Raw genomic sequence first — 15726 nt, forward strand, 5'->3', positions numbered from 1 at the left:
TGTTTGGGATGCCGCAATTTCACTGCGGCAGTCCTGAACAGCCCAACTGAGCTGCCGGGATGCTTTCGGTTTAACTTCAGACACGGCGCTCAACTTTGATCACCATGTCTGAAGGGTTAATACCGGGCATCACCGCGATCGGTGATTTCAGTTATTAGCCACGGGTCCCGGCCGTTGATAGCCGCCGGGACCGACCCGATATGATGCAGGGTCACCGTAAATATACGTCCTGAATCCTTAAAGGGGTACTCCTGTGGAAAACAATTTTCGTTTATTTATTTTTTTTTTTTTTTTAATCAACTGGTGCCAAAAAGTTAAACAGATTTGTAAATGACTTCTATTAAAAAATCTTAATCCTTTCAGTACTTATAAGCTGCTGTATGCTCCAGAGGAAGTTGAATAGTTCTTTTCAGTCTGAGCACAGTGTTCTCTGCTGACACCTCTGTCCATGTCAGGAACTGTCCAGAGCAGGAGAGGTTTTCTATGGGGATTTGCTCCTACTCTGGACAGTTCCTGGCAGAACTTGGGGGACAGAAGGTTCAAGCATGTTCCTGCCTGTTCCTTTTATTGGAGTTCTAAAATGCCACCAGAAGAGTGTCAACAGCTTAACCCCTCTCTATCCAGAACACACGATTGCTTGGATCAGCTGAATATCATGTGTATACAGAAAAGGTAGAGACAGCTGTGACCAAATGCATGTGTGAGCTTAAATATAAAAAAAATTAAATTAAAAAAAAAAGGGAGCATAGGAAATATATCTTGATTGGTTAAAATTTGCAAGCTTTTAGACCACAGAGACCCCTTCACAACATCTTCTAATACCTCAGATTTTATTGACACTAAAGTACATTACATAGTTTTTTCTAGCTAACCCTGTAAGAACAGAAATAGTTGTTAAAAAATGGGAAGCTATGTGTCAAGTTAAAGAAAGAGTGTGAATATATCCCACAGTCAGTAGACGCAGTTTGAGTCCAATTCTTACCTTATTTCCCATTCCAGGCAGCCATTTTTGTTTAGATTCTTCTGTCCCTGAGTGGGGCATGCAATTTTAGCCCCACACTGGAAACTACAAAAATAACTTAAATGTATAGCATGCTATACATCAAGGGTGAACCCTTCTGTCCACAATTTTTGCTCCTTCCCTGCTACAGCTACAAGCCAGTTTTGCATGCGCGGGTTACTTGGCACATGCTTACTGCAGCATCTACAACGCCTAGTCCCAGTATGGTACGACACTGCTTATGTCCCATAAGCTGGGGGGGGGGGGAGAGGGGGTTAAAGTACAAGACCCTAACCACTAGACCAATGTGTAGTACATCAGAAGAAAAATAAATAAACACTGTAGCAGGATTCCCTTTGACCGGTGGCAGAAACCAGGGATATTGGAAGGATACCACAAAACTGACAGTTTTTGCATAGTTGGAATAGAGTGGGCTAGAAAAAAAAGGCAGTAAACCTCTCTAAAAGTCCCCGTCTGTTTAACATAAATGTTCTTCCTGCCACAAAAACACAGGAAGAAAATGATATAGTATTAAAAACTCTTATATTGTACAATATTGTGGATTCATTTAAAACACATGTACAGTTGACATTTATTTCTGTTATATCATTTTTTGTTCACACTACGGAATTTCCGTGTGCAATTCCGCTTTGAAATTCCGCTTGCTAAAATGTATAGTGTAGTGAATGGGTTTCCCAAATTCAAACTACAGAATTTGTGAACGGAAAATCTGCTGGGAAATTTCCACCTGAAGAATGACTCACAGAACACATTGCAGTCTATTGGAGACTGCAGTGTCCGCACGGTCCTAGCGCCGACTGATTCAGTCAGCGCTGGCCGCACTCCGAATCTCCGGGCGGAAATTTTCTGCCCGGAGATTCCGTAGTCTGAACCTAGCCTTAGAGCACAACCTTTTTGGAGATAACAAAAAAAGGGGTTTGTAGTGTACCCTCCTAATAAGGAGGATTCTCTGTAGGTAGCTTGCCCCTCCTGTGTGTAATTTCCACCTCTGGGTAGAACCCCAATTGGGGTTATCTGCCCCCTGTAGGTAGAAAACCCTTGTAGGATGTTTGCCCCCATAAATATGACCCCCATGAAGATAGTTTAACTCCCTCCTGTAGATAGGACTGATCTGAAGGTAGTTTGCCCATTATAGGAAGGACTTCCCTGTAAATAGTTTGCTCCCTATACTCACCAATTACTGTCTTCTCCAGCTGTAATTACATCCCCTCAGCGTGACTGACAGCCCTGCCAAGGCTTACGTCATTGCTCTGCTCCGGGTCGTGGGCTTTCACTCACACTGAGGAGGTGTGATTACAGCTGGAGAAGGTTAGTTGGCTGCAGTAAGTTACACATTCAAACTTTACTCTGCTTTAGTGAAGACAGAAGAGTAAAATGACCATTTAAATGCAGCAAATTCCCACTATATACAGAGGTTTTATGAGAGCTAGTTTTTCTAGATTGTCTAGTCATGTTCACAAGGATTCCATGAAAGAGCAGTCTTAAAAAAAATGGAGCACCCACCCCAAAAATTGTTTTGTAGTAGCTTTATTCCATGACGGACATCACAGTACACGATCAGGAGCAGGGTACACAGGCGCAGACATGAGGCGCCTGTTTGTCTACCCCCGCCTCATGTCTGCACCTGTGTACCTCCTGATCGTGTACTGTGAGGTCTGTCATGGAATAAAGCTACTACAAAACAATTTTTGGGGTGAGTGCTCCATTTTTTCAGACTGCCCTTTCATGGAATATTTGATGTGAACTATACCTTATTTATGTGAGCACCCTCAATAGTCTGATGCGCAAGCCTTTCAAGCCTATATTTGTGGAAACCCTCACCAGATTGTGTGATTCTCCAAGTGTCTAATATAGAGACAGTAGTGCCGGTCTTCCTCTGATGTGTGTTCACAAGTATGCCCAGTACACACAGGATATGATACATTTAGTAAAATTGCCCAGGCTTGCTCTCAGTAACACCTGAAGGTTTCTTTCATGTAGAAAACATATCCAAGGGTAGAATCAATTCTGCATGGAATGATTACATCTGTATTGCCCAGCAGGGAGGCCAGCCGCACACTTCAGCAAGCATGTGAGATATTGAAAACACTGTATAGTGAATTGGAAAAGCTTGTAGGTTTGCAAATATGGGAACACAAAAAAATATTTCCAGCACAGATGCATATAATTCGGGGTTATAACAGCATGCAGGGAAACACTGTTTGGGAAACACTGTGTTAAATGGAGAAAGTAGGACACTGGTAATGCAGTGTGAACCCAACCTGTTAAGTGGTAATGATATCCTATGTGGGTATTAGCCAGATTTACTAAGGCTGCTGCTCCATAATTTTGTCCTCAAATGCAGACTTTTGGTGCACAGTCAATAAGTACACCACAAAAAACACAGAAATGGAGCTTCATCTTGCAAGCAGCATGGCTTATTGGAAAGGGGCATGGTATGGGAAGAAAATGATGGGAGCAGCAACATCTCTGATCAAATCTGATCAATGTCTTGGCCAAAACAGGAACTGTAGTCTTAAAGAACTGAGTATTTGAGCTGCAGCCTTTTTCACCTTTAAAATAAAGCAGTCTTAAAGGCTATGGACACCATTTTATCCTTGCTTTGTACTTAATATGGTGAAAAAACATTTTCCCCATAGGTTTTTATTAAAATGTTGCTTACTTTTGCTTCTACAGCCCCTGCAGCTTGCTGTTTACACTGCAGTTTCTCTCTACACTATTAGAAAGCCTATATGAGTCTCCTCTGCCGGATAACCTTGACCTGATGGTAACTCTAACACTGAGAGGGCGGGAAGTCCAATTCACGTACTTGTCTTTCTCTTTCAGCTACATGTTAGGATTATTTTTTTTTAATGAAAACGATTTAGAAAGTTGTTTTATTTTGCATTAAATACAATCAGCAATAAAAAGAAAACAGTGCAAAGACATCCATAGCTTTTCAGAACCACACTATTCAGAAACTGTAAATAAATACACTGAATATTACAAGTAGATTGTATGAAATAGAAATTATAAAGTGGGTGTTTATGAATTTCCATAAAGATCTGTAGAAAGTACACCAAGGTTACAAAGGAACATTCCAGTGGTTTTAGTTTATTTGACCAAAAACACTATCCATTTTAACCAGAAATAAGACATGTAATTCTGGAACCACATGGCTTCTGAAGAAAAGCTTCTATGTTCAGAAGTTTAAAGATCATAAGGGTCACTTCTAAATATAACAGAGACATGTAATTCTTGGAAGACAGTTTCCAGCTGATGAATAAGCCCACTTTATTATTCTTTGCATTCAATTTTTCCTTTGTATAGACCTCCTTTAAATGGGCACTCTCAAAACTTTTTTTTTTGCTGTTTCACTCCTTATGGTAAATAAAAAAATCTTTCTAACGTACTTTGTTAAAAAAAAAAAAAAAAAAAAAAGTTTTGTATGTTTTATTTGTGTTTTAAAAAGCTGCCACTAGGTGTCTCCCTACTAGGTGTCCAGAGCACATCCCCTGTCCCTATCTCTTGCACAGACTTTGGACTCTTGCAGGCCTGGCAGAAGTCCAAAATCAAGAAAAGCAGTCTGGAGCGCTGATGGGGGTGTGTCTGCAGCCTTATCCAATCATAGCTCAGCTCACACACTGAACTGCTCTGGGCTGTGTGTAGCAGATTAAGGGAGGAAGTTCTCCCCTGTATGGCTTCAGATGATGTCACGCCTGCTGGGTAACAACCCTTCCCAGTCTGTGAATCTGACTGAGCAGAAAATACAGAGCAATATAAAAGGTAGAAAACTAAAAAATTCTAAAAAGTAAAAGGCAGGGGGTGGTTTATCATAATAGGGCAATGAACTGGGAGGATTTTAAAATGTAACAAGATCATGACAGGTACTCTTTAATCACTGTAAAATAAATATCTTTCTTAGGCCCCGTTCACACTATGTTCTTATATTATGTTGAAAGGTAAATTTTTCCCAAAGATCAGAAAAAAAGCAATCTATACAAAAAACTTGATCCAAGTGGATACTGGTGTTAAACAGGACAGAAAGGGTAAACTACATCATTTTTGTGTCCTGCTGCATTCTGTTTTAATGGTAAATTTGGCAAAACAAAAAAAACAGTACCATCGCCAGGGGGGCAAAAACATAATGTAAACCTAGCCTAGTTTGCAAATGACAGCCATGTATTCCAACTGCTGAAATTACTCCTGTCAGAACCCAATTTATTCAGTAATATGTAGATGATAAAGTAAAACAGAGGTAAAAATAAATCCTATGTTGGGTGAGAAACAACCCCGATGGGGGCTTCTGGGCAATAAACCCTGTTACCACTGTAATTCAGACTTCTGAATTTCTTGTCACATGGCTTGATTTTTTAGTTTCAGTGGTCTTATAAGCTTATAATAAATACAATGGGGACATAGTACAACTGTATTACAGCAACAAGACCACTTAACCTACATTTTCATTACATAAGCTCATAGCTTTTTAAGTGCATTTCTTTTCAAACAGTACCCACAGCCTTGTCTCTGTATGAGCTAATATAACAGTACGAGACGTTCAAAACACATCCATTCAAAGAAAATAATATGTTCGTATTATTGAGCTAATCTACCAAGATATATGATAAAAAGATTCAGCTAACACAACATAATTTCATTGACTCTTAATTTATTCGATTTCATTTTTGCTGCCTTATCTTACATATGAATCACTATCAACTTACAAACACAACAGGCCCAAAGACAATGTGAATCTGCAGACATGCTCCAATTCATTACACTGGCTGCCTATTTCCTTGCAGACTAATGCTATAATGAAACTTTAATTAAGACCAGAATCCCATCATTGTAGTCCGTCTCATTACCTAGGACAGTGTTAACACTTAGAAGACAACTACCCTTTGGAACAACATATCACAGGGAACAAAGGAAATCATACAGATTTTGCCACATATTTAACCACATAATCCTGACAAATGTATTAACTGTTTAGCCGACACCTATTACTTCCAACATACCGGTAATTACACTTGCTCCAAGAGTGCATATTGTTTTTTTAAACAAAGAAGGGGATAAACTGCTGCCAGACCCCACTGGGAAAGGTTTATCTTCTTAGAGAACAAAAGATAGGAAACATCAATATCCAATCCCCGCGGGGAGAGATGGGAAGCCCTTAACCCCTTAAGGACGCAGGACGTAAATGTACGTCCTGGTGAGGTGGTACTTAACGCACCAGGACGTACATTTACGTCCTGTGCATAACCGCGGGCATCGGAGCGATGCCCGTGTCATGCGCGGCTGATCCCAGCTGCTGATCACAGCCAGGGACTCGCCGGCAATGGCCGACGCCCGCGATCACGCGGGCGTCCGCCATTAACCCCTCAGGTGCCGGGATCAATACAGATCCCGGCATCTGCGGCAGTGCGCGATTTGAATGAATGATCGGATCGCCCGCAGTGCTGCTGCGGGGATCCGATCATTCATAACGCCGCACGGAGGTCCCCTCTCCTTCCTCCTTCCGGCTCCCGGACGCGCAAAAAACAAGCCCCCATACTAGTCTGTGGATGAAAATATAAAAGAGTTATGATTTTTAGAAGGCGAGGAGGAAAAAATGAAAACGTAAAAATTCAATTGTCCGAGTTCTTAAGGCCAAAATGGGCTGAGTCCTTAAGGGGTTAAAGGGGTACTCCGGTGAAAACCTTTTTTCTTTTAAATCAACTGGTGCCAGAAAGTTAAACATATTTGTAAATTACTTCTATTAAACAATCTTAATCCTTCCTGTACTTATTAGCTGCTGAATACTACAGAGGAAATTCTTTTCTTTTTGGAATGCTCTCTGATGACATCACAAGCACAGTTCTCTCTGCTGACGTTATTATAATAATAATAACGTTTTATTTATTGTTGTCCTTAGTGGGATTTGAACCCAAGGCCCCAGCACTGCAAGGCAGCAGTGCTAACCACTGAGCCACCATGCTGCCCTTAGCATACATCTGCTATGCATGGTTGCTAAAATGGACAGAGATGTCAGCAGAGAGCACTGTGCTCGTGATGTCATCAGTGTTCCAAAAAGAAAGGAATTTCTTCTGTAGCATTCAGCAGCTAATAAGTACTGGAAGGATTAAGATTTTTTAATAGAAGTACCGTATATACTCGAGTATAAGCCGAGTTTTTGAGCACGATTTTTCGTGCTGAAAACACCCCCCTCGGCTTATACTCGAGTGAACTCCCCCACCCGCAGTGGTCTTCAACCTGCGGACCTCCAGAGGTTTCAAAACTACAACTCCCAGCAAGCCCGGGCAGCCATCGGCTGTCCGGGCTTGCTGGGAGTTGTAGTTTTGAAACCTCCGGAGGTCCGCAGGTTGAAGACCACTGCGGCCTTCAACATCATCCAGCCCCCTCTCACCCCCTTTAGTTCTGAGTACTCACCTCCGCTCGGCGCTGGTCCGGTCCTGCAGGGCTGTCCGGAGAGGAGGTGGTCCGGTGGCATAGTGGTTCCGGGCTGCTATCTTCACCGGGGGCGCCTCTTCTAAGCGCTTCGGGCCCGGCCTCAGAATAGTCACGTTGCCGTGACAACAACGCAGAGGTGCGTTCATTGCCAACGTACTTCTGCGTCATTGTCAAGGCAACGCCTCTATTCCGGGCCGGAAGCGCGGAGAAGAGGTGCCCCCGGTGAACACCTCCTCACCGGACAGCCCTGCAGGACCGGACCAGCGCCGAGCGGAGGTGAGTACTCAGAACTAAAGGGGGTGAGAGGGGGCTGGATGATGTTGAAGGCCGCAGTGGTCTTCAACCTGCGGACCTCCGGAGGTTTCAAAACTACAACTCCCAGCAAGCCCGGACAGCCGATGGCTGCCCGGGCTTGCTGGGAGTTGTAGTATTGAAACCTCTGGAGGTCCGCAGGTTGAAGACCACTGAGGGCGAATGATGAGAAGAGGATGATGAAGGGGGGGGGGGGATGATGAAGGGGGGTGGGGATGATGAAGGGGGGGGTGTGGGATGATGAAGGGGGGGTGTGGGATGATCACAAGGGGATGATGAAGGGGGGATGTGTGGGATGATAAGGGGATGATGAAGGGGGGATGTGTGGGATGATAAGGGGATGATGAAGGGGGGATGTGCGGGATGATAAGGGGATGATGAAGGGGGGATTTGTGGGATGATGACAAGGGGATGATGAAGGGGGGGATGTGTGGGATGATAAGGGGATGATGAAGGGGGGATGTGTGGGATGATAAGGGGATGATGAAGGGGGGATGTGTGGGATGATGACAAGGGGATGATGATGAGGATGTTAATGACGGGTCTGGATGATGACAGGGGGGGATGAGGTATTTCCCACCCTAGGCTTATACTCGAGTCAATAACTTTTCCTGGGATTTTGGGTTGAAATTAGGGGTCTCGGCTTATACTCGGGTCGGCTTATACTCGAGTATATACGGTAATTTACAAATATGTTTAACTTTCTGGCACCAGTTGATTTAAAAGAAAAAAGGTTTTCACCGGAGTACCCCTTTAAACATTGATAAAGTTGGATTCAGTTGAGTTTTGCCTAATGTGTAAGACACAAAGTATTAGTGAATTTATTTATTTACCCCAAACCAGGGGTTGATTAAAAAAATTATAATGTGTGGATCATAAAGTGGGCAAAATAAAGCTGGAAATTAATTTGTGACAAACGGATAAAAGCTAACAATGGCAGAGTATTCTGGCTACGTTTAACCTAAATGACCAGGCAAGGTATGGCTTAAAATTGTCACGCCTATATCAAAATACTTAAATTAATAGTACAAGTGAATGTAAAAACCTGTTATATAGTGTAGTAGAGAAAAACGCTGACCAGGCAATTCTTCCCTGCCCCCCAAAATTTCATTAGCTCTGAAAAACAGCTTGCTTTCATTGTGTCTTTACAAGACAGACTAAAAGCAGACTTTAAGATCAAGTTACATGCTGCCCATTTAAGCCTATGAGATGAGAAGGAAAGGTGGGAGAAGAGCGGAAGAGTGGAGAGAGCAAGAAGCAGAGACTACACAAGAGCATACTTTAAACATTAGATCTCACCCCAGGGGCTTGGTTAACACCTTAGACTCCTCAGTACTGCTCCATCATGTCCTTTATAGTACACTCTACCAAGCAGCAGAAGCATAAATAGATACAAGCGCAAGATAGGCTTATGTGCAATTTATGGGAGACATCATAGAGGCAAGGCACTACCCACTAGTTTAGGGACAATTAAAATTTAGAGATGGGGCCTGGTGAGGAAAAAATGGTGATAAACACAGAACACATTTCCAGAAATAGTGCTACTTCTCATGCGTACACACAAACGTGACAGCTATTCCTGAAATAACAGGTACACTTTAAAGGGCCACATTTTCTTTTTTTGTTCTATGCTGTGATTTTACAGTTTTCATAAGTCTGCCCATTGAAATGAGGCATTTTCTCATGAGTAATTATGCTATCAGATGAGCACAAGTTTTGTAAAAAGTTGCTATCCCTGTAGGGTGCTAAAAGGGTTTTCCAGGATTAAAAAGAAATTTGCTTCTACATAGAGAGCCACATATGTCCCTTGGCCTACTATTGGAAATCATTCCTATTAAAGTGAATGGTGCTTAATCTAAATACCAGACACGACTTACAGGCAGAGGTAGCTCTGGTTATGGAAACAGTTTTCCCTTTACAGTTTTCTTTACTCTCAACCTAGACAAGTCCTAAAAAAAAATGGAAAATTCTTTAAAAATGACTATTTTAAACAGTTACATTTTTTAGTTTTTGTTTTGTTTTATCAAATCAATTATAAACAAGGAAATATTGTCGTTTACACATATTGACACCTAGATGTAAAGCAAGCTTCACTCAATAAAAATAAAAGGATTTTACATTCACACTGAGAAGGCTAGGGGTTAAATGGGTACTCCAGCCCTAAGACATCTAAGATAAGATGTCTTAGGGCAGGAGTACCCCTTTAATTATAGAATGATTGGTCAAGTGTGCTAGCTGAAAAATGGAGCCAAAAGTGAGCAATATTACTACTCTTCTCCTGTTCCCCAATTATCAGCTAGGACAGAGAGATGCTAGGATGAGCGCCTCCTGCCTTGATGGTCTCTGTGTGATTATGTATTACATTCATCTGAAATGGGTAGCTGCTTACAACCCTCTCTGAGGCTGTTAAACCTCCTGACAATTACATGATCATTGAGGAAAGCTGGTGGTACCGTAATCCCCATCTTTCTTTTAAATGGACTGGAAAAATAGGCTATTGTCTCTTTTCAAATACTGGCTTGAGCTGTCAAGCACAGATTACTTTGGGAATTACAAATTTATCAAACGTTGACATTCCAAAATCATTCTTTCCATTCTAGCATGCTTCAATTCTACTCAGAAACATGGCACGGCATCGATCACGTATCAAGTGTTCAGACTACTTTGCTGCCAAGTGCAGGAATTTACGATGTGTCTAAGGTCTGGCCTACACTGTGCCTATTTCTGCCGTGTGCTGACCGGAGAAGGATAATAGTTAGGTTTCCTCAAGTAGAAGTTATTATTATAAAATATTAAAAAGATAATTCACCTTTTGCAATAAATGCACCTAAAATAAAAATAATATGGCCACAGATAGGAGTCAGATACTCAATGGCTTCAGATTTGGGAATGCACTGCCATTGCTCTATAAACACACTGGGTACTGGATGGAAGTTATCAAAATATTTTATGGTTTCTGGTGTTTAAAAGTCGCAAATTGTTTCCACGCTTGACACGTTTTAAAAAGTGCGCCAAGCGAGTTGTCAAGGGGATGTGTCAACACGGCCTGGCTGATTTATTAAGCTGAACACCAGTGACCTGGGGTAAATATAACTGAAATCTGATACAACTACAACTTAATAAATCTACTGGGAAAAAGTTTACTTCATACCAGTGTTAGATACACCAGTCTTCGTAAATTACTCCCACTAACTTCCATCGACATTGATGGAAGTTGTGTAAACAGCATAGCCCCCTATGCTATGCTGCTTTTAAATAACCCAGAATTACATAAACAGTACATCTCCTGTGCTACAGCATTTAACTAATTGCTGACTGCCCATAGACTGTAAATGTCCTAGCTTTACAGCATTGTCTATGGACATGTGAAATTTGCCTAATCATGAAGGAGTTAAGCAACTACTATTAATGTCAATGGGATCCACTGTTTTCGGCTCCACAGCCCCCTCAGGCCACCGCAAACAGCCCAGAGGGGGATGGGAAGCCATGTTTTGGCAGATGGGATTATCCCTTTAATGGTTGCTACTACTGTTGGTCCTCAATTCATGGACCTCTACTTGAGTAATCTTCCATGTTTTTGTGTAATAGTCAAAGGACACTATAGGCCAGATGAGCTTAGTTTTACAGAGGTCACCAACTTTAGTTTATTGAACCCTCTTCTCTCTGGAAAGTAAGTGTTATATATTTTTTTAGATTTTCTGTAAGGGAAGTATATGTATAATAAAAAAAACGGATAAAACAGCATCTTTGCAAATAGTTTTCATTAAGAATGTCCTAGTTTTGTGTTCATTCTAGTCTCTCTCTCCATGGTTACAGACTACAAACAAAACCGATGTAGTCTGCTCCTGCCGTCAAAGGGGAACAGTACCAAGAATCTGCCCTCTTGTCTGGAAATGGTAAGGTGTAATAGTATATAATAGAAGTATATCCCTTTTAAGTTTTTCTATCCTTCCACTTTCTGTACAACTTTATCTAAAACATAAACGTTTGCTCATTTGAATACAAGGTGCTATAATTTATTTTGTTGATGGTCTGTTAATATTACTTAGAACCTTATTAGTACTAAACTGACCATTTTATCATTTGTTTTCCTTTACATCATTTAACCCTATAAAATAGTACTGGTTGTAATCTGTTGTACCATTCCTGCTGGCACATGACTCAGTTCCTGTGAACCAATCTACTTTTGTAGACCACATGACTTTCACATCTGAGAGCTACATAATATGCTATGCACACATAAACCCAAGTATGAAGCGCCACCATATATCACACAATTTTCCGTTTACCACGCAATTTTTTTTTTATTGCTAACTGGAAAAGTAAATTAGTGAGCAAGTCCCATGACACATAAAAGCTGGGGATTAGACGACTTTGAAATGTAATCTCCTGATTTTGAGAGCTTTCTTCAAAATGCTCTGTGACACATAAGTGGATTTGCTTTCAAGGCCTTTGGCTAAATAAAAAGGCATTGAGAAAAGTTAGCCTAAGTTTTAATTGTCGTCCACACTACAATAAACTAAGCACCCACTTGTAATCTAAACCTATAAGTGTTAAATTGCCCTATTTAACATATCGTAAACATAACACCATTTGTCCCAATAAAAACATTAAATCTAGTAAAATATGCTAAAGACAAAGATGGCAGCCTTCTCTATTACTTGTATTACAGCCTACCCCCTCCCTTTTTACCTATGAGAAACTTGATTAGGGATGTGCCAATACCATTTTTTTAAAGACCGAGTAAGAGTACCAATACTTTTTTTTTTATGTGCTCGCCGATACCAATTACCAATACTTTTTTCAATTTTTATGTGACAGGGTTTTTTTTTTTCTTTAAAGGGTTACTCCGCTCCCCAGAGTCCGGAAGTAAATGTTCTGAATGCTGGATGCGGGCTTTCGTGTTTGCGCCAGCCCCATGCCCCGCCCCTGTGGCATCACGCCCCCTCAATGAAAGTCTATGAAAAGGACTTGCATTGAAGGGGTGGTCCGTGACATCACAAGGGGGCGGGCAGAACACAGAAGCCCGCACCCAGCATTCGGAACATTTACTTCCGGATACTGGGGAGCGGAGTAACCCGTCAATGTGAAAAAGTTTTTTTTTTTATAAAAAATATTTTTATTTTTTTTTTGTTTAAACTATTACATACAATCTGTAGATTGCATTCTGATCAATGCTATGCCATAGCATAGCATTGATCAGCGTTACCGACACTCTTTTACTAATGCCTGCCATGGCTGGCAGCAGTAAAGAAGCGACGATCAGATGCACAGAGCAGGGTAAGGGGCCTTCGGCCGTCCTCTCACCTGATCGTGGCACAGCGATTTCAACGCGGTGATACCGATCAGCATCCTTGAGCTAACCACAGTACATCTCAGGACTTTTAGATGCCGCGATCAACTTTGATCGTGGCGTCTAAAGGGTTAATGCGGGTCCTGGCTATGATGTGCGTTTAGCAGGCTGCTTACCGCATCTCCCGCCGGCAGGTATTGGACAGGTATCGAGGACATTTGCAAGAGTCCAAGTACTCGTGCAAATGTCCATTATCGGTCCCGATAATTATACCAGTATTGGTATTGGAACATCCCTAGACGTACGTTTCGCGCTGCTGCGCTTCGTCAGGCCCCCTGACGAAGCGCAGCAGCGCGAAACGTACGTTGGGGTAAGTGCAGGTGGCATATGGCTCTACATTGGCTTACTATATCTTTTTCCTTTCTTGTGCATGCTTATTGTTCGAATTGCTCTGAACAGGGTTTATATGTACTCTCAGCGACATATCCTATATCTTATATGACTATTTATATGAGCTTGTATCTGCTTTATTCCAGTGTTATTGCCTACACCCCCTGCATTTCTTCAGTCTTGTGCACTGTGCTTATGCATTTTTAAGTTTAATATGTATTTGTATTTCTAATAAAGTTTTGCATATTTTTGAACATTTATTGCTGAATTTCTTGATTGGGTCTGTTACCAGCATGTTAATGTGAAAAATTTTATTTTTTTACACTAACAGGCTGGTGTAGATCCCAACTTTTTCTTTTCATAAGGGGTAAAAGGAGAAAAAGACCCCTAACATTTGTAAGGCAATTGCTCCCGAGTAAGGAAATACCCCATATGTGGCCTTTCCTTGATATACGACAGGGCTCCGAAGTGAGAGAGTGCCATGTGCATTTGAGGCCTAAATTAGGGATTTGCATAGGGGTGGACTCAGATGCAAGCGTTACAATTGCTTTGCTACCAAAAATATTCTACGCCAGTGATTCCCAAACAAGGTGTCTCCAGCTGTTGCTAAACTCCCAGCATGCCTGCACAGTCAGTGGTGTCTGGCAATGCTGAGAGTTGTTTTGCAACAGCTGGAGGCTCCATTTTGGAAACAATGCCGTACGAGACGTATTTAATTTTTATTTGGGGGGGGAATATATGTAGTATATATATAGTGTTTTACCCTTTAATTTGTGTAGTGTAGTGTTTTTAGGGTACATTCACATGGACGGGGGTTTACGGCGAGTTTCCCGCAAGGAGTTTGAGTTGCGGCGGAAAATTTGCCACAGCTCAAGCTTGAAGCAGGAAACTCACTGTAAACCACCGCCCGTGTGATTGTACCTTGCACATTCATATGGGGGGGGGGGTCAGACCTCCAGCTGTTGCAAAACTACAACTCCCAGCATGTACTGATCGCCCAAGGGCATGCTGGGAGATGTACTTTTGCAACAGCTGGAGGCACGCAAAATGCAGAGACAGCCGTTTGCTATTCGTGCATGCTGAAAGTGGTAGTTATGCAAGATTTGGAGACGTACAGTTTGGAGACCACCGCACAGTGGTCTCCAAACTGTGGCCCTCCAGATGTTGCTGGGAAACAACTCACCTACTGGCTTTCTTCATCACCAGGATTGCCACCCCCGCACACAGAGAAGGATTGCCACTCGCCACCCTTGGTCCTTAAGAATCGGGGATGCAGGGTGTACCTGTACGCCCTGCGTCCCCAAAGGGTTAAAGGGGTACTCCATCCACAGACATCTTATCCCCTTTGCAATGGGCCCCCAAGATCTCCCGTGCAGCACCCATGCCGCACCCAGTCTCAGCGGAAGCATTACATCATGCCACGCCCCTCTCGCAACGTCAAATCATGCCCCTTTCCATTCATGTCTATGAGAGGGGGAGTGGCTTTTACATTCCTATCATACAAGTTATAAACCAAAAGCCGATGAAACGAGTGGCGCTTTGCCTACAATGTAGTCTCAATGGCTTCCAGAAAATGATATCACTCAGCAGTTCCTTCAAGGGTTCCATGTCAAATATGTGCCATTTTTAGTTTTGTCTCTGCAATGTGGATTTTAAATTCACATCAGCAAAAACCCTAACTGGTCGGAATAGTGTGGTTTCATACTCAATTTTCACACAGATTTCAACATGGAATCTGCATGGAAAAATATTCATGGCACATTTATTTATTTGAGGCACTTAGGTCGCTGGGTTAGAATCTGATCAAGGACGACATCCGCAAGGAGTTTGCATAGGTTTCCTTAGACTTTAATTCTTGACCTTATTGTGTTGGTTTGTGTGTCTGAAATAGGGAAATTTGATTGAAGACAGTTTTTTAACAGTGCTACAAAATACAACCGTGCAATACAAGTAACAGAAATAAAAGTAGCATTAAAAAATTCTGTCAGGTCACAGAGGAAAACTCTTTGCTGTGCAAGAGCAGGAAGCGTCATCCAGCTTCAGGAAGTGAGGGCTATACTATGCATCACATGAAGCTGTTTTGGTTTCTGGTGACAGCTGATGATCCTGATGTAACACAATATATTAAAGGGGTATTCCGGCTTTAGACATTTTATCCCCTATCCAAAAGGATAGGAGATAAGATGTCTGATCTGGAGACGTGACGTAACACCACGCCCCCCTTGGGACATCACGTCACGCCCCCTCCCTTCATGTCTATGGGAGGGGGCGTAATGGCACT

At 42.1% G+C, this 15726-nt stretch overlaps 1 protein-coding gene across 4 annotated transcripts in view; it reads right to left on the reverse strand.

Moving 5' to 3' along the window:
* The window catches only part of BMP2K (BMP2 inducible kinase), a 213696-nt gene that overhangs the window by 159224 nt on the left and 38746 nt on the right, over positions 1-15726 (reverse strand). The window contains exon 1 of one of the 4 annotated variants that reach the window (XM_056568951.1): positions 9640-9711. The exons of the other annotated variants lie outside the window; for them this stretch is intronic. The gene's annotated coding sequence lies outside the window, so the exon portion shown is untranslated. Of the gene's footprint in view, positions 1-9639; positions 9712-15726 lie in introns of those variants that run through there. 4 annotated transcript variants of the gene reach the window in all.

Source organism: Hyla sarda, chromosome 1 (assembly GCF_029499605.1).
Source record: "Hyla sarda isolate aHylSar1 chromosome 1, aHylSar1.hap1, whole genome shotgun sequence".
Lineage (NCBI taxonomy): Eukaryota > Metazoa > Chordata > Amphibia > Anura > Hylidae > Hyla > Hyla sarda.